At 40.5% G+C, this 18,757-nt stretch overlaps 1 protein-coding gene and 1 non-coding gene across 4 annotated transcripts in view; both read right to left on the reverse strand.

Annotated features, from left to right (window-relative positions):
• PLPPR5 (phospholipid phosphatase related 5) overlaps positions 1-18,757 on the reverse strand; it is a 119,063-nt gene that overhangs the window by 46,207 nt on the left and 54,099 nt on the right. The window lies entirely within an intron of this gene.
• On the reverse strand, positions 1,191-1,337 carry LOC122901420. The gene has a single exon (XR_006383480.1). It is a non-coding gene; the product is annotated as a U4 spliceosomal RNA (small nuclear RNA).

An 18,757-nucleotide genomic window follows, 5' to 3' on the forward strand; every position in this document is an offset into this window, starting at 1 on the left:
TGCTCTCCTCCAATCTTCCCAATCCCTAGGCCCAGAAATGCACCATCTCCTCCCTTAGGTTGACGGTTCCACCTCTTACATTAAATCTTGTGTTTTCTGTATTACTGGCTCATGATAGTCAAATCTTTAACTTTTGCTTTTGGTACATAAAGGTAGTTTTGGGATTTAGAAATTCCCGTTCTCTTTTGACAAAAAGAGACTTGATTATTAAAACTAAATAGTGTCTTCTTTTTTGATAGATACTGGCTCATCGCTTTCCTACCCACCCTTGATTGAGGTATAATTTGCAAATGATAATTTTGTTATGTATATATATTGTTAAGTAATCACCACAATCAAACTAATTAATATATCCATTTCTTCACAGAGTTATCATTTTGTGTGTATGTGTGTGAGACCATTTAGGATACACCTGCTCTCTTAACAAATTTTAAGTAGGCAATACAGTATTGTTAACTATAGTCACATTGCGGAATATTAAATCTCTGCAAGGTAAATATACTACATATTCAATGGAATACTATTCTGCCTTAAAAAAAAAAAAAGGAAATCCTACTATTTTTGACAACATGGATGAACCTGAAGGACATTATGGTAAGTGAAATATCCAGGCACAGAAAGAAAATACTGCATGATCTCTCTATGTGGAATCTAAAATAGTCAAAATCACAGAAGCAGAGAATAGAGAGTGGTGGTTGCCAGGAACTGGGGGAAAGGGAGATGGGGAGATGTCAGCCCTTCTTTTATGGACCACCCTTCTCTAAGGCAAACGAATAACAGATGAGAAATCCTAGAGCTATGTTGTCCAATGGCAGCCACTAGCTAGTACAGCAACTGACCATTTGAAATGTAGTTAGTGGAAACAAGGGATTCAATTTTTTAATTTTAGTTAACGTTAGTTAATTCAAATTTCAAAACTAGTGTTTGACTTGATTATTAGAAACATTTTAAATATGTTTGGAACAAATTAGGTATGCGTGTCTAGTTTTTACACTGTGAATTCTATGAAGCCTAAATACAGATAAAGTATTTCAGATGAAAATTTAGTTTCCATCTGAGATGTAATGCAAGTGTCAAATAAACACACTGGATTTCAAAAACTGTGCCAAGAAAGGAATGCAAAATTAATAATTTTATGTTGATACATGTTGAATTGGTAATATTCTAGGTATGTTCAGTCATATGAAATAGATTTTAAAATTAATCTCACCATTTTTTAAGCTTCTTTAATGTGACTACTGAAAAATTAAAAATAATATATGTGAAAAGTTTTCAATTAGCAATAATCGCGCCTCGGATAAACCTCATTGGCTACGATACTGCCACTGAAAAATAATATATGTGGCTCATTTTATGTTTCTATTGGATAATCTAAATAATCTATTTGGTAATGCTGACCTAAATAAGAGCATCATGATAGAAAGGGAATGAAAAATATATCACTTAATCGGAAAAAAAAATTGCATGCATTTCACCATTTATTGCTATTTTGTTATTTAATTATTATATTGGTTGGAGTTGGGTATTGAACCTAAAAGCATTTTTGGGGTACCTGGGCTTTATCAGACAACAGTTATCTATATCTTTATATCTATATTTATCTTTCACATCTATTCACATTACAGTTTAAGTAACACATAATGTGATAAAGTGATATTTTGGACTTATTTTGAATTTTCAGAGTCAGTCAGTCTGCTTTTTTCAGGTTCTAATGATCATAACATCTACTTTTCAACGTTTGACTTCATCAAAGTTAAACATTTGTTTTGTATTTTACTGACAGTCATTAGGTGCTCAGGAGATTCTGGACGAAGTTACTATAAACCAAGAGGAAAAGCTCAAAATAAGAGTTTAATATTTTGGGTTAAAATGTCAACCCACCTTTCATTAGTTCTGTGACTTTAGCCAAATTACTTATCTGCGTCTTATTTTTATAACATTTAAAAAACTAAAATGGCAGTAATAGTTTGTGGGATTTGGCTCAAGAAATTATACAAGGAATGCAAATTTTGGCACCAGGGAGATTTTTGTTTATTTTGTTACTTGAATCCACTTAAGGGATTAAAAAGAGATTATTTAGATTAAAACTATATATTTTCTGGGAGAACTAATAAAATCAGTTGCCCAGCATGTGGGTATGGGGATATAGGTCCTTAAGCATACTGTAGCTAAAAAATGAAGGGAAGTTATCCATTTCCTTACAATATACTTAGTGGATCCCTAACAAAAGATTACATAATCATGAACACAGAATTTATCATGTAGTTGATGTCCTTGAATGGGCAAGAGTAGGGAGTCACAAATGTGATGTGAGTAACAACACCCTCAGTGTTCAGGACCAGCTGGTACATGCAGTTAAGATCTGAATATGCTCAGTGACTCAGCTGCCCTCAGCACAATGGCCAATTGATGGTTTGGTTGTAAATAACAGCTCCTTCATCACTGACACATTTACCTTATCCCTGAAGTGCAGCCGTGGCTGATTGAACATGGAGCCCATTTCTCTCCAGTGTGACCCTCCCCCCACATCCCGAGAAATGTATTGTATGCGTGGCCCTTCATCTCTCAGCTAGCAAAATAAAAATACTTTGACTTGACATTTTCTCGGTCTAAAATCAAGAACCACACACAGTCACCATTTAACATTTGTTTTCCATATACCAGATAAAAAGTAAAATAATATTTAGATAAAGATAGGCTGTCATTAAAAAAAAAGATAAGGGGCACCTGGGTGGCTCAGTGGGTTAAAGCCTCTGCCTTCAGCTAAGGTCATGATCCCAGGGTCCTGGGATCGAGCCCCGCATCAGGCTCTCTGCTCAGCAGGGAGCCTGCTTCCTTCTCTCTCTCTGCCTGCCTCTCTGCCTACCTGTGATCTCTATCTGTCAAATAAATAAATAAAATCTTTAAAAAAAAAAAAGATAAGCGGTTATCTTTTTTTCTGATTGTGATACAAGGAAAAGAAAAACTATGCGCCGGTTGAAGAGTTACATGCAAGCAAAAGATACTTGATTCCTATGATTTTAAGAACTCTGTCGTATCTAAGATTTTAAAGTTTGCTGATTAACAAGTAAGAACTAAAATTAATATGTAAAAGATGGATCTGGAGATCTTTAAATACTACACAAATGTGCATTTGACTGCTAGATGAAGTTAGGAATCAGTTTTAGTTTAACTTAAAGGCAAACGAAGAAAATACAACGCGCAAAGCTATTAAAATACCCAAGTTAAATGTCAGGGACAAGAAATCAGTGGTAAAATGGCAAAAGCACATCTCAAATATCTCTGCCTAAAATCCTCAATACTGTTTGAATTTGTGTTTAAGGGGGGTTCATATTTTCTCTCAGACTTACCTCAGTTCAGGGAAGAACTATAATTAACGAGCATGTAATTAATCGCAGACATGATCTCTGTAAGATATGCACTATACATCTCCATATAACACATAGAATCAGAAAGATTTTAAATATTAAGAAGTGGGTTCATATCTTGAGATATCACCTTAAATTATTCAATAACAGGAAGAACTCATAGCTTAAAACAATCAGTGTCCTATCACAATGAGGAAGAGAAACGTGTGCCCCAGAGCAAACACACATAACATACCCAGAGTCTCGTAGTAGTCACTGTGGCCATAAGTGAACTGAGAATATATATACATTGTTATGCCCGAGTTTTCGCATCCGAGAGACCACCAAGGAGCCAAGCACCGATGCAATCACACGAGGGTTTATTTGACAAGCTTAAGCTTGGGCCCAAGTATACCCCACACAGCGGAGTAGGGACTTGGACCCTGAGCCAGATTACAGTCAGAGTTTTTAAAGGCAGAGTAGGGGTGTACTTGGAGGTGGGTGAGGACAAAGGGGGTTATGGATGATGTAAGTCTCTAAGGAATTTTGGAAGTGAGGTCTCCAGGACCTTGAGGGGTTAGCTGTTGTCTGAGGAAAAGGTTATTCATTACCAATAATAAAAGTCTTCTTGTGAGACCCTTTAGATGTGTATCAGTGGGTTATATACTTGGGAATGATTCTCGACACCATCTTGGAGGTTTAGAGATAAAGTTTCCTAAAGGAATTGTTAAAGTAGACTTACAGGATTCTGGTCGGACTTGTCAGGGGGTCGGTCAGGCTAGGATCATCCTTAGCAAAATCTCAAGGTGAGGGCAGTTAAGTCCCCAGGGGAGAGCCACTCTGTCTGTTTCAAGGGCTTGTCAATAGGTGAGGAATTTTAATGATTTTCTTCTCCCTCTGTTTCCCACATCAGCTAAACTTGAGGTGGGATGGCCTTAATTTTCTCGACTAACACATACATATAGGTTTGCAACTGGCAGCAAAGTACTTTATCAATTTTACACTAATTTCAGTAAACATCATAAATATCAGAAATATTAACCACAGCTTGACATTTTGAGGTATTGAACAGCATGCTCATAGGATATCACTGACCTCATTCCTAATGCTCATCTGGGACTAAATCACAGGGGTGGGGAGACTTCCTGGTTGGTCATCTGGGGGTCTCAGGAGGTCCCTCCTCTCCCCTGTTTCAGGGTTGGAGATTTCCCTCCCCTACTCCCTCAATTTTCATTTAACTAAAAAAACTGCCTAGATTCACCCCCTATTGTACTCTAACCTGATTTTCAGCTTTCACCTCACTACCCCTCAAGATGCAGAAGGAAAGTGGAAAGCATGAGCCCCGGTGTTTGGCCACTTTTCTCCCACATCCTCCAGCTTCTACCCTTCATTCCAAGACATTCTAGGTTTGGGGCAAACAAGTTGCCAGATGTCAAAAGATCCCTCTCTCGCAGGTGCCTGCCCTGTATCTCAAATCACATTCTCAGCCTCCATCCCAGTTGTTGGGGGAATGATCTCTTGTTCATTTTGCTACTCAGCATTTGGTCTCATAATAAGTATTGGGAAATGACAGCATTTTTGTTTTGAAACAATATGACTTTTTCTCTTTTGCTAGTTTATGAAAGATAGAAATGCCTTTTCTTCTTTGTCACCTCAGTGGCTGGCATGATTCACTCTCAATAGCTACTTAATCAAAAAGCAAGTTAAAATTTACTGAGTGCTTTCCGTGCATCCAAGACTATGCCAAGTGCTGTATGTGTAATTATGTAACCTAAATAATCCCATGGCATGGGAACTTAACAGGACAGGTAAGAAAGACATAGAAGGTTAAGTAACTTGTCCATGGACTTAGGGCTACTAGTAATGAAGCAGGGTTCTGAACTCAAGCAGCCTAACTATGAAGTCCGTGCTCTGACTGCCACAGACTGTAGGAATAGAGAGGTCTCTGCCTCAGTCTGTGGGGGGCAGGTGGGGCTCGAGGAGTTCTTTGAACACAGGTGAGGGCGTGTACAAAGGAGACATGGGAGGAACTGAAAATACCTCCAAGTGTCAGACAGAAGGCTGTGTGGGTGAGGATGTGGGGAAGCCCTGGGAGGGACTGCCGAGCGGGGAGCGGCAGAAAATTAAGATAAAGAGGTTAACAGGGGCCAGGTTACCAAAGGATCTGTGGGTCAAGTGAGGGAGTTTGGATTTTTAGGAAAAGGAAAATGGAGAGCCCTTACGGGGACAGGAGGAAATGACAGGAGCAGATTTGAGTTTTAAAGTGTCACTTTGGCTGAAGTAGTTCCAGGTGTTGGGTGGTCATGTCCTGAACTGCAGTTATGAACAGATTAGATAAATAATTAGGAAGTTGATTTGGTAAGACTCATTAGTTAATAAGATGTGTGTGTATGTGTGTGTGTGTGTGTGTGTGTGCACATGCATGTGCATTTGAATGTATAAGTCTGAACTGAGTGGAGACGGGTTGTGGTGGAAAGTAAGGTGAGTAAGGAACAAAGTATAACTGGTCCCAAGACTCAACAGCTGGCAGAAAAGTTTCCAGTGAGGAAATCTAGCTACCCACCTGGAGGGGCAATGATGTTCACATATACACCAAGAATCAAAATACTTTACCTGTTTTCTCATGAAAAGTGTGCTCCATGGCAGTCCTACAGGACTATTAGCACTATACGCTAAGTACATTAATGAGTTAAACAGACTTTTGAAGGCTGACATAGGTACTGAAACTCCATGTGTGACACATCTGCTAATGTGCACATCAGCACAGCGGCTGGGTACATAAGAAGACTTGGGAATATAGGAAGCACTGAATGAATGAATGAACATACTGCTTTTGAACCTAGATTTGTGTCTATATTACACTGATAACATCTAACTAGAAAAAATATACAAATTCCACAAATATGATTCCATAAATAATTTAACTCTGTGTCTTTTATACCTCGTATGTATTTTAGCTATTTTTTGAAGGATGTAGTAGTTTTTATATTTCAGAAATGATGTCTAAGAAGCTCTTTCTCAGAATACTATTGGTTTTCTGAAAAATTAATGGCTCTTGTAAAAGAATCTACTTTCTTTCCTATCTTCACCTTGCAGGAAGCATCTACATTTGGTGGCCATAGTGAGGGGGTCATGCCTTGGGTGGACTCAGAGCAGTAGACTGGAGATCTGACATTGGTGAGTGACATATCCCCTCTGAGCCTTAGTTTCATCATTGGTCAAATGTAAAAAGTAGCGATGCAATTCTTTATTGTCGTGAAGTATTCCAGAATTCAGAATATTTTCAGATTTTGGAAAGTTAAAGTGATGCATGTACTCCTCATTACAGGACACCCTCAATCAGTTCAAATGCCACACACCACAATGAAACAAACTCACATTCCTACATTTAAATATATGGATACTTACACAAGGAGAATAAATAAGCCTATAAGTTAGCTTCACATTAATTCACCAAATTAATTCACAGAAGATCAGGTTTGCCATTAAAAAGGTTCAAGTCAGATCACCAATTCCAATGAGGGAGTAATGGGGAGCGAGCAGGGAGATTCTCCCACACCAGCCATAAGAATTCCCCAGACACCGAGTGTCCTAGAACTCAACTCAATTCTGACACTATCTACCCGAAGATAGCACCAGATTCCACAGGTTAAGGGCTCAAGACTGCCTCTTCCCACCACTTCGGGACACAAATTGCAGCCCCATTTACAACCTGTGCTTCTGACATACTGGCTGCAGGGTGGAGGTTCCGATGACCCCACCCCCCTTCTTGGGTTTGATCCATTTGCTAGAGTGGCTCCCAGAACTGACAAACATTTCACTTGCTAGATCACTGATTTATTATAAAAGGATATAGCAGCCAGATGGAAGAGTTGCACAGGGCAAAGCATGGGAAAAGGCATGGAGCTTCCATTCTCTCTCCAGGTGCACCTCTGTCCCCCAATCTCCATGCGTTCATCAACCCAGAAGCCCACGGAGCTCCTTTTGGATTTTTAATGTAGGTTTCATTACAGAAGCATGGATGATTAAATCAGCGCCTGGGTTAATGACTAGACTGAAGTCAGGGGTGGGACTGAAAAAGTTTCAATCCTTTGATCCTGGGGTTTGCTCCCTTGGCAACCAGCCCTTGTCCTTGGGTTACCTGGAGCTTTCCAAAGGTCATCTTATTAACATAACAAAGACATGTTTATCACTCTCCTCACAAGAAATTCCAAGGGTTTTCAGAGCTGTGGACCAGAACTGTGCATGAAGACCAAATATATATGTGCTATATAAATCACAAAATCACAGCCACCCAAAAAACACACATCTTGAGGCATGCAGTGAATAGAGCAGGCACCAAAGAGTACAGAGTAAAGTCTGCTCTCAGAAGAGTGATTAGATGTATCCGGATTAAGTTCAAGAATTATGTGGAGAAAACTAGTCTGGCCTTGAAAGCTATGTGAAGGAATGTGTTACTGAACCTGAGGACAGAAGATCAGTACGATAGTGGCTTAAGGCCCTAGAGGAAGATACACCTGGCTGGTGGGACAGCAGAGGCTACAGGGGAAGAAGGAAGATGGATGACAGGGATGCTTGGCTCTTGCTACTTCAGCAGAATAAGGGGCATGAAATCTGGAAACCGGAGACATGGAAATCTGACCATACTCAGGAGATAAACCTCAATGGCAGCATGAGAGACAGGAGATTATTTCACAGGCATGTTTCCTAAACTCTTTTGGTTTGCTGGGGCTTGGAACTTGTGTGGCAACGGGACATGGCTGAGGGGCAGAGGAAGGAGTGGGCAGGTAGGCAGGAGTGTGCTTATGGATGGACGGGAGCTGATGCCTGGCAAACATGTTATCCCCCAGGGCAAAAATATGGCAGTGAAGGGAAGACGGGCTGTATGTTCCTGGGTAGGCAAGAAAAGATTTCCTAGAATACTATTAAAAACACACTATATGCCAGAAAAAGTTAAGTAAAAGTTTAAAAATAATGTCAGGCTCAAGAGAAGGAAAGAGATGTAGATGGAATTCATTCATTTATTCCCTTATTCATTTTCTTTTTTAAAGATTGTATTTATTTATTTTAGAGACAGAGAGAGAAGACGAGGGGAGGAACAGAAGGGGAGAGACAAGCAGACTCCGTGGTAAGCACAGAGCTGGACCTGGGGCTTGATCCCACAACCCTGAGATCACAACCTGAACTGAAACTGAGTCGGATGATCAACAGATTGAGCCACCCAGGAGCCCCTTCCCTTACTTATTTCCAATTAACATTTCTTGTGCCTTCACTGCATCATGGACAATGTGCTTGGGGTAGGGATACGGAGATGGGGAAGGCTTTCATTGTTGTTCTTAAGGAACTCTTAGTCCAAGAAAAAAGAGAGACATGTGAAAAGATCATTATAATACAAGTCAATAGTAAGAATAATTGAGATATGAATATAGGGGCATAAATCACAGAAAGAATGAACAGAAAATAGAAGTTGAATTGATCATGAGTTTTTCTATGCCCTGACTATGAAATGACACATAAGACCTTTTGCTTGCCTCGAGGAAAACTGAAGCAACAACCCAGATCTGGAGGAAGAGCCAGGCAGGCTCCTGTGGGGGCTTTTTGTAATACTGAAAGATAGGAGAGGAAAGGGGAGAGGAAGAGAATTTAAGGCAGGGAAAGAGAGAGGATACATCCTGCAAAGAGAAAGTTCCAAGTTCCTTTACCCAAAGAGCAAGTTCGGTAATATGAATGAGCCCAGATGAATGAGTAAAGAAAAAGCCAACAGCAAGGGAGATTGAGGTGAATGGGCTCAGCCTTATGTTAAGAAGAAAATGAAGCAAAGGGACTGAGGCCCACAGAAGAGAACACCTCTCTTCTAGAGTGCGGAGCCATGCTCGGTGCCAACCAGTCATTGTTATTGGTGAATATAAGTCCAGGGCTACCACAGCACTAGTGTTTCAAAAATAAGTAGATATAGTGCTCTGATAGGAAATTCTCCAACTAAAAAGTTGGGGGAAATAATTACATTTTTAAAAATACACTACGCAGATACAGATCCATCTGCTAGTTGGACTAGTCACGCGCCCCTAGTTCATATCCCTACATGGGCAAGCGAGAGTGTGGAAAGCTCAGAGTGGAGACCAGTCGCTAACTCCACTGCACTCAGAATAAAGCTCCAACTTTTACTGATGCGGAAGGGCCTCTCCAACATGACCTTTTCTTGTTTCTCCAGCCTCAACTTCTCCCTCCCCTCCCAGACGCTGTGCTTTCGCCATGGCAACTGCTTGTAATCCTCACCATACGCTCTGCCATTCCATCTCTCTGAGTCCTTGCAGTAGGTTGAATCGTGACCCCTACAAAGATACGTCCAAGTCCTAATCCCTGAAACCGGCGAATGTTACCTTATTTGGAAAAAAGAGGGTGTTTGTAGATGTTATTAAGTCAGGAGTCTTGAGATAGACCAGCGTCTTCATAAGGAGAGCGGACACAGGGAGATGAGAAAGGGATAAACACAGGAAAAGGCCGTGTGGTCATGGATGTAGAGATGGAAGTCAGCTGTCACAAGCCAAGAAAAGCCTAGAGCCATCAGAAACTAAAAGATGCAAGGAAGGACTCTCCCCCGGAGACTCCAAAGAGAGCACGGTCCTGCTGACCACCTTGTTTCAGACTTCTGGCTGCCAGAACTGTGAGAGAATGGTTTTCTGCTGTTTTAAACCCCCCAAGTTGGTAGAGATTTAGTATGGCAGTCATAGGAAACTAATACACTCCTTAACCACCTCCTGTCCTTGCCTGGCTCTCTTTCCCTGAGAAATCACTTCTGTTACCTGGAAACCTTCTGGCCACCCAACTGCCCTAGGTCCATTTCTATGAAAGCATTTAGTACACATTTTATTGGTAGTATGAGGTACTCTGTTGGTTATGGACTGAACTGTATCCCCTCAAAATTTTTATGTTGAAGCCCTAACTGCCAATGTGATGATGTTAAGAAATAGGGCCTTTAGGGAGATAACTAAGATTAAATGAGGTTTAAAGATGGGGCCCTAGCTGACAGGATTGGTGTCCTTATAAGAAGAGAAAGAGATACCAGAGAGTTCTCCCTCCACACAGCACAGAGAAACGACTATATGAGGACACAGGAAGGAGGTAGTTGTCTGCAACCCACACAGAGAGGCCTTACCATCCCGCAAACCTGATGGCACCTTGATCTTGCACTTTTGGTGTCTAGAATTCAGAGAAAATAAGTTTCTGCCATTTAAGCCATCCAGTCTACGGTGTTTTGTTATGGCAGCCCTAGAAGATTAATATAACCCCTCACCTTCCAGCCCCATTCAAGAGTTTAGCATGTTCCCCGAGATCAGGGGCTGAGTGTCATTGTCTCTGAGTCTTCAAAACACCAGAAGTGCCCAAGTGGACGGATACATAATTGAATGAGTGGCTATTTTCAGTATTTTGGAATTAAACCAATTTATAATAGTTTGATTTTTTTAATCTAAAATTTTCTTTGAAATGTGGTACACACATTGTAAATTGAGATAAAAATGGAGTAAATCAGGGTTCTTTTATTCTGAGCCCTTTTGGACATTTCTTATCAGACATTAAGATAATTGATGACATTGACAATTACTGAAACACTCAATCTAGGTCTGTGAATTTAAAGGAAAAGATAAAAGGTCACTGCTTTAAAAAAAAAAAAAAAAAGATCCCGAGAATTGTGTGACCACCAGGTGAATACAAGTCAAGTCAATGTTGTGAGGTGTCTGATAAAACAACAAAGTAGACAAACTGAACCAAAAAAAAAACTTAAGGCCATCTTGTTTTTATTAGCATTGGGTCAAATTTTGAGGTGTTTGTATAAATATCAGATCTCTGACACCCCTTAATAATTATATTTGTAAAGTACTTTAAGGTCGTAAAATTATAGAATTACAAAAGAAGGAAGTTTATAGAAAATACGGATACCTTGTATTCATGTATTTCATGAATTCTTAGGAAATTCACAAAGGAGTTTCTAGAGCATTTATGAGGACAGAGGTGGAGAAGAAGGGTGGATTACATGATTAGATGTTACCAGGACTGATTATCTAATTTTCAGAGCCCCATGTAAAATGCAAATGTGAAGCCCCTTGTTGGGAAATCATTAAGCATGTCGAGATGGTGACAGCTGAGCATTAAACAAAGTGTGGGGCCCGCCTGAGCATGGGGCCAGTGTGGAAACCCAGGTTATACACTCATGAAACTGGCTCTGTGTGTTATGATTCCCAGTTTAGAAAGTTATGGAGTATTATGCCTCCATCAGAAACGATGAATACCAACTTTTGTAGCAACATGGACGGGACTGGAAGAGATTATGCTGAGTGAAATAAGTCAAGCAGAGAAAGTCAATTATCATATGGTTTCACTTATTTGTGGAGCATAATAAATAGCATGGAGGACATGGGGAGTTAGAGAGAAGGGAGTTGAGGGAAACTGGAAGGGGAGGCGAACCATGAGAGACTATGGACTCTGAAAAACAATCTGAGGGTTCTGAAGGGGCGGGGGGGTAAGAGGTTGGGGGAACCAGGTGGTGGGTATTAGACAGGGCACGGATTGCATGGAGCACTGGGTGTGGTGCAAAAATAATGATACTGTTATGCTGAAAAGAAATAAAAAATAAATTAATTTAAAAAAATAAAGTTACTTGGATTACAATGGGCAAAAAGACAGCTATTGGGAAATTTTTATCGATAATCCAAGCAAGTGATGATGATGAGAGTCTGAACCAAGTTCACAGAAGTGGGAGTAAAGTGATCAGGCTAAAGTAATACCTCCTAGGACTGTCTAATGTTCTATTTAATTTCCTCTATGTTATTTATATTCATAAATGACTCCAAAGCTATAATCAACACCACAGAGCTCTAAGAAATAAAAGTACCCAATAAGAAAATTTTATGGAATAAGAAAAATCAATTACAGAGTGAGTTAAAAGGTCCTATGATTCTCTGTTAAAAAAATGGCCCAGATGAATTAGTGGGCAGCACTGTAAGTTAAACGTAATAGCAATGAATGTATAAGGCACTTAAATACAAGAAATATGCCTGATTTATGTGTAGTAGCTTCCTTTAGTGTTTCTTATCTGATGAATGCACTGAGACTTCTGGCTCACTCCAAGAAGCCAATAGCTCTGGAACACAGCTTACGCCACTGCCATGTGAGCGGCAAGGGACCATGATGTGAGTCAAAACTGTACTCCTGGGAAACTACAGAGATGTTAGCCGCGCAGACCCAAGGTTAAGAGACCTCGAATTCTGCACTGTCAGCTCCTGGGGGTATATTTCAGTGACTGGGAAGACTGTGGAAGGCAGTAGTTCAAAGGACACTCAAGAGGCATTCTGGATTCAGATCCTGGCACTAGCATATACTGTGTGAGTCTGAGCAAGTTATTAAATTTCTCTGAGCCCCAGTTTTCTCATCTTTAATTTGTGAACTATCATAGTACATATGGCGTACAAGCATGAGGACTGAGAAAGATAATAAAGTACTTAGCAGTACTGGCACACATAGTAAAAGGATGTTACTTATTATTCAGCAGCTCATACAAATACAGGTTCCCTTTTTTAGGGAAAATCAGAGTCAAAAGGGTCTTTGATTTTAGGGCTATTTAGAGTGAATAAGGCCTATTCTAGAATTGTCTGCTGGAGGATCCAAAGGAGAGCTCTGAAGGGTGGTGAGAATACGGCCAGGAACAGCCATGGATGCAGCTAGGGACAGGGACCTCACCAGCCAGATCTCTGTGAATCCAGTCCAGACGTCTCCATGTTCAACCATGGCTACCGGGAACTGGGATCAGTTATCAGTGTGCAGCAGGACCTGTCCACCCTCAGAATGTGCATGGATCCCATCCAGGCATCATCTGCAGTTACGAGACTTTATATACAACCATATATAAAGGTTATATGAATAAAACCTTTGATCAGTTGTGATTAAAGGTTTTCCCAGCTGAGGAGAGAGTGGCAAAGAGCCTTAGTGGGATGGCCCATGGGCCTTATATAAATGCCAAGCAGTGTCCTCATTTCTTTCTTGGCTCTAATAAAATTGCCATAGAAAATGTAGAAGCTTAAGTTATTTAAGGAATTAGCCCCATTTATCAGAGGAATCGATCCAGTGCTTTGAGTAGCCACAGCCTCTCAGTCTGAGTATCATTTTCTGCATCACTATACTCTGAGATTATAGATTTACTAGGGGAGAAGGGCAAGGAATCTATTTAAATCTCCAGTTACAAATAATGAGCATTTATGATATGGTTGTAGTTGCTTGAATCAATCAACCCACATTTCTAAGTCTGTATTATATTCATGCTATTGCTGGCCCTGTGGTACTGTAAAGAAATGGTCTCTAACCTCAATGAATGTAGACTCTACTAGAGGCAGAAATACTTAAATAATAAAACAATGAGGCTGATCTTCACCCATTTTAAATGCAACATTACTAAGGCCTTTCCAGATTACAACAGGTGCAGCAGCTCACTAGGGGAGGAGCAGTGCCTCACTATGGGTGAGATGGTGGCAGCAGTGGGCCCCAGGAGCAGGCAATAATAAGGCCTATCGAAGGTCTCTCTGCCAGGCAATCCTGAACAGTGTTAGTGGTAACATACTTCTACCCCTCAGAATCTTTTTTTTGGTGTAGCTAATAGTATCCTTCAAAGTTGGCTGCACCAGTCTCTCAACCCCGGCTTCCTTGCCACATCCCCATGAAGAGTTGAAGTCAACTTCTCCCTTTGATTCTGGGCAGACTTGTGACTTGCTTGTTACCAATAAAAGGTAGCAGATGTGACACTAGAACTCATATAAGCCCATGAACTTCTGCCTCGTTCTCTGGAATACTTGTGCTTCGAGTTTTGTAAGGAACCAGACCACCTGGGGCTGCCATGCTGGGAGGAAGCCAAGACACGTGGAAAGGCCATGGGTGGGCAGCCCTTGTCTTCAAGTCCCAGCCCAGATGCGGACATGTGCATGAGCAATCTTCCAGATGACTCCGTGCCTCAGATATCAAGACACGCTTTGAGTCAGCGTTTGAGTCTTCCCAACTGTGGCCACAACATGATGGAGCAGAGACAAGACAGCCATGCGGTGTCTTTTTCAAATATCTGACCTGCCATCTGTGAGCATAGTAAATCATTTAATGTTACCACGTTTGAAGTGATTTGTTACGGAACAACAGTAAGTGGAACATTGGTCTAAGTTGAAATAATTGCTGCAGTTACTGTTGAGAGCTAATAACATATATATAAACTTCAAATCAGCACATTGTATTACATAATCTCTAATAAGTATTATTTTATTGTGCAAGGAAGTTAATTTGAAGAACTCCAGTTATATAGCTGACTTCTGGCATGTGGACTCAGGTATATATATTTGTTAAGAGAGTAAATTTGTGAAGAAAGTTGGGAGCCAGTCAAGCATGCTTTGGCCCCAGAGTACCTCCAACTCCTTTGATGCTATATTTAAACAGACTTAAGAGGGAAAAAACCACAATAGGATTGTAATTATAAAGATGAAGAAAGAGAACTTGAGTTATTTCAATTCTGCCAATCTGTGTGACTACTTAGAGTTTTCATGTTACTCTTAAGGAAATAATATAACGTTACTCTTAAGGAAATAATACAATGAAACAATGAAATATTCCATGAACTAATGAAATAATATAAATGTATTAGTATTTTTGTTGCTAAGTGCAAATTTTAGAAATATGTGAAATATTGTTCTAAGTATTTATGTCTTTAAAATTAAAATCTATTATTTCTTTTAAAACTGAAAAATGAATCAATAAAATAATGATTATAACTTGTTATCACATAACTATCATTGAAAATACTTTTTCCAAATAGAGGAAAAGATATAAGAAATTATTTGCTTTGGTGTCAAATATACTAGGTTTGCACTGAAGATGGGTAAATAAACTTCCATTAAAAAAGATGGCACAAAACTTCAAAAAGATCAACCTTGATCTGGGTCACAAAGGTAAAGAACATTTTTTTCCTACTACAGAGTATCTGAATCCCTTATTGCAACTGGGAAACACTCCATGGTGTGCCTCCCACATGAGAAGCATATACTCTATCCCAGTGCCAAAACCACACAAAGGTAGGTATCTCCTTCCCCAAAGCCCTGGCAAGAAGCTGCTGTTAGAACATGATCCACAGTCAACTGGATGTGTCTGCAAATCATGCAAAGTAGATCAAGTGAAAAATCTATTCTCCTGGCAGCCCCAGCGGCAGCCATGCTGGTGAAGCATGTAGAGCCACAGCAGCCCCAGCATTCAAAATCCTGTGGTCGGAGCGGTGCATCCTCACCACAGCCTCTGGTAGGCTGATTCCGATGGCAGTTCTGGCTGCTCGGGCTTCAGCAGCTACTGCTCTTTCCCTGAAACTGGGCTCTAAGCCTGTCCTTTCACTTCATTTTCCAGACTCAGACTCACTTTCTATTATTTATAGTAGAGAACTTTGGCAAATCCATAAAAGGGGAGTAGAATTTGGACCAGACCAGTACCTATAGGTACCAGAGATACTGCAGATGGAGAGAATAGAAAAATTAAAAGTATTGAAATAGAAGAAAATACATGATTTGTGGTTAGTAATGGTCCACTGTGAACAGAGTTCCCATGAACTGAGAACTGAACTCATGAAAGAGGGCATTACAAAAGAAGAGAGGTGTCTGAGCTCCAGCTAATACCCAGACTAGTGGGCGTAAACAACAGGCATTTATTTTCTCATAGTTCTGGAGGTCAGAAGTCTGAGCTCAGGAGCCAACATGGTCAGGTTCTGGTGAGAGCTTTCTTCCTGGTTTGCAGATGGCTGCCTTCTTGCTGTGTCTTTATAGGGCCGAGAGAGAGAGAGAGAGATTGAGAGAGATGAGATAGAGATAGGAGAGATAGAGAGAGAGAGAGAGAGAGAGAGATTGACCATGCTCTCTGCTGTCTTTTCTTTTAAGGGCGTTAATCCTATCAAAAGGACACCAGCCTCATACCTCACTGATACCTAATTACTTTCCAAAGACCTCATCCCCAAATACCATCAATTGGAGGTTAGGGCTTCAACATATGAAGTTGGTGGTGGTGGTTTGGAGGGGGAGGGAAGGGAATTGGACACAATTCAGTCCACAGCATTAAGAAAAGACAAGTTTTAGCCAGGATCAAGAAGGGCATCATATGCTACATGTAGGAGTGTGATCCTTGAAGGATTGATGAGGGCAAACTATGGAAAACTTTTGTGCAAAGAGAGACTTGCTTCACACTCATGCTTTAGGAGTGTTAACTCTAGTGGCAGAGTATAGAGCTGATGGGATGAAGGAAGGATTTTCTCAGGAAGCCTATTTGGGAGACTCCTACAGTAGTCAATGCAAGTGATACAAAAAAGCCAAATTCTCGCAGTAGAAGAATGGGGGACAGGGTGGAAAAGAGTCTGGATTTGAGAGATCTTTCAAATGTAGAACCAACAGAATTAATCAGACATCTGGATGTGGGGGTGTAGAAGTGGGAGGGGTTGAGGGTGACTCAGAGATTTCAGGCTTGGGTAACTAGGAGGATAGGAATGCCAATAATCAAATCAGAAGAGACAAAAGTAGGAGCTCGTTTAGAGCAATGGCAAGATCATCCTTTTGATTTTTGAAGTGTGGAGTTCAAAGAGCTGATGGAACACCACATTAGATATGTTCAAGTTAAGAACAGTCTGGAGTTCAGAAGAGAGGGTAAGGCTGGTGAAGGAGTTTGGAGTTCATGTGAAGACATGGAGGTGTTCATGAATGAGGTCACCCTTGGGAGGGATAATAGAGGGAAGAAAAGGTCAAGAACAGAGACTTAGTAAACACTGGTAGATAGTTTTCTGACATTGCAATTAAGTACCTAGTGAGGAAAGAAGCACATTTGGACTCAATGTTCTCAAAGTCTTAAAAAGAGAAACGTTTGGGGTGGGGCGGTGAGCGAGAGTCTCAGTGTTGTTGAGGCAGCTGGCAAGACAAGGATCTGAAGAGGCTTTTGATCAGATCACTGCAGATGAGTTCTGAGGAACAGTATTGATAGAGTGTGTGTGGTTGGGGATGGGAGGTGGAAGGGGAACAAAACCCACATTGTAACTGGTTTATAAGGTAAAGAAATATAAACTAATCTTTCTTAGAAGCTTCTTTCAGAGATGGAATGGTAGTTCAAATTAATGGAAGGCTTTTGTGTGCTTGTTGGTTTTGTTCTTTGAGTGGAAATTTTAGCAAATCTAAAGAAATCATATTTCTCTACATCATACAAAAATCAATAGCACAAATCCTTATATATAGAAAGATGCCTGATTAATATGTTTGACAAAGGAAAGAAAGCAACAAATATACCATATGTAAAGTGCTTGGCACCGTAAGTGCTCAGTAATAATAGTTATTATTTTTATACTCTAAATTTCTGTATTATTATGGAAGGATTTCTTCTTGTTATTTGAAATCTTTTGTTCCTGTTCCAAGATTTTCTTTAAATGGCATAAACAAACAAATGGCTCAAAGCAGACTGTGTTCATAGGAGAAGGTAACCTCTTTTGTAATAAAGTGGGAAAGGTGCCAAGAAATCGCCTTGATTTAAACTATATCCCCAATTTAGGAGGGGTCTGATGACTGAAATTACAGTGCCATGATTTTTTCGTATATGTGAAGGCACTCCAAGTGCAAGTATATTTGACACAGGGAGTTACCACAGAAGGTAATACATCACCGTGTTAACCCCTTGCTGGGCATTAGCTTACTAGATCTCTCTGAGCGAGAACTAGATGAAAGCAGCGTGGCAGGCTACCGAGGTCAAGTTGTTGTCATGTCCCTTCGGGAAAGAGTCAGCCATTCTGTAGGGAGAGCAATGAAGTCAGTGTCCACCTGTAGGGTTTAGTGTTTGAGCAGAGGCCACAATCCACTGTTCAGCCCCCAACCAGTGATTGAGCACAGCAGGGGTACTAGGGCTTGGCTATTTATGCAGTGTGGGGCTCTTCCAATGGGCGATCTCTGGTCAAGATCAGCAGAGACACTGTTGGATCTATACTGCAGTCTGAGACTCTCCCTGTCCAATCTTGCTTCTACTTTCTTTCCTAAGTATTATACCCCTCCAGCCCTCCAATAAATCTTAGCTTCCCAATTTTATTTCTACTCCTCCACCTCATTCTATCTCAGCTTCCGCTTCTTAGAGGATCCAAAGAGAATTGGGATAATTTAAGGAATGAGGTGGCGAGATGGAGTCTGGGGACATATTCTTGCTGGAAATGAGGCACATACAGTCCACCAGGTAGCGACCCAATAGCTAAAACCCACCAGTAGTGACTTGGAGAATGTTCTGGTGGGGATAGATAGGGTAACCAACCTAACCTGGTTTACACTAGACTTTCTTGATTTTTAGCATTGGAAATCTGAAGTCTGATGGTTTTAGTCAGCCTAGTC

The sequence above is a fragment of the Neovison vison genome, chromosome 2 (assembly GCF_020171115.1).
Source record: "Neovison vison isolate M4711 chromosome 2, ASM_NN_V1, whole genome shotgun sequence".
In the NCBI taxonomy this organism is placed as follows: domain Eukaryota; kingdom Metazoa; phylum Chordata; class Mammalia; order Carnivora; family Mustelidae; genus Neogale; species Neogale vison.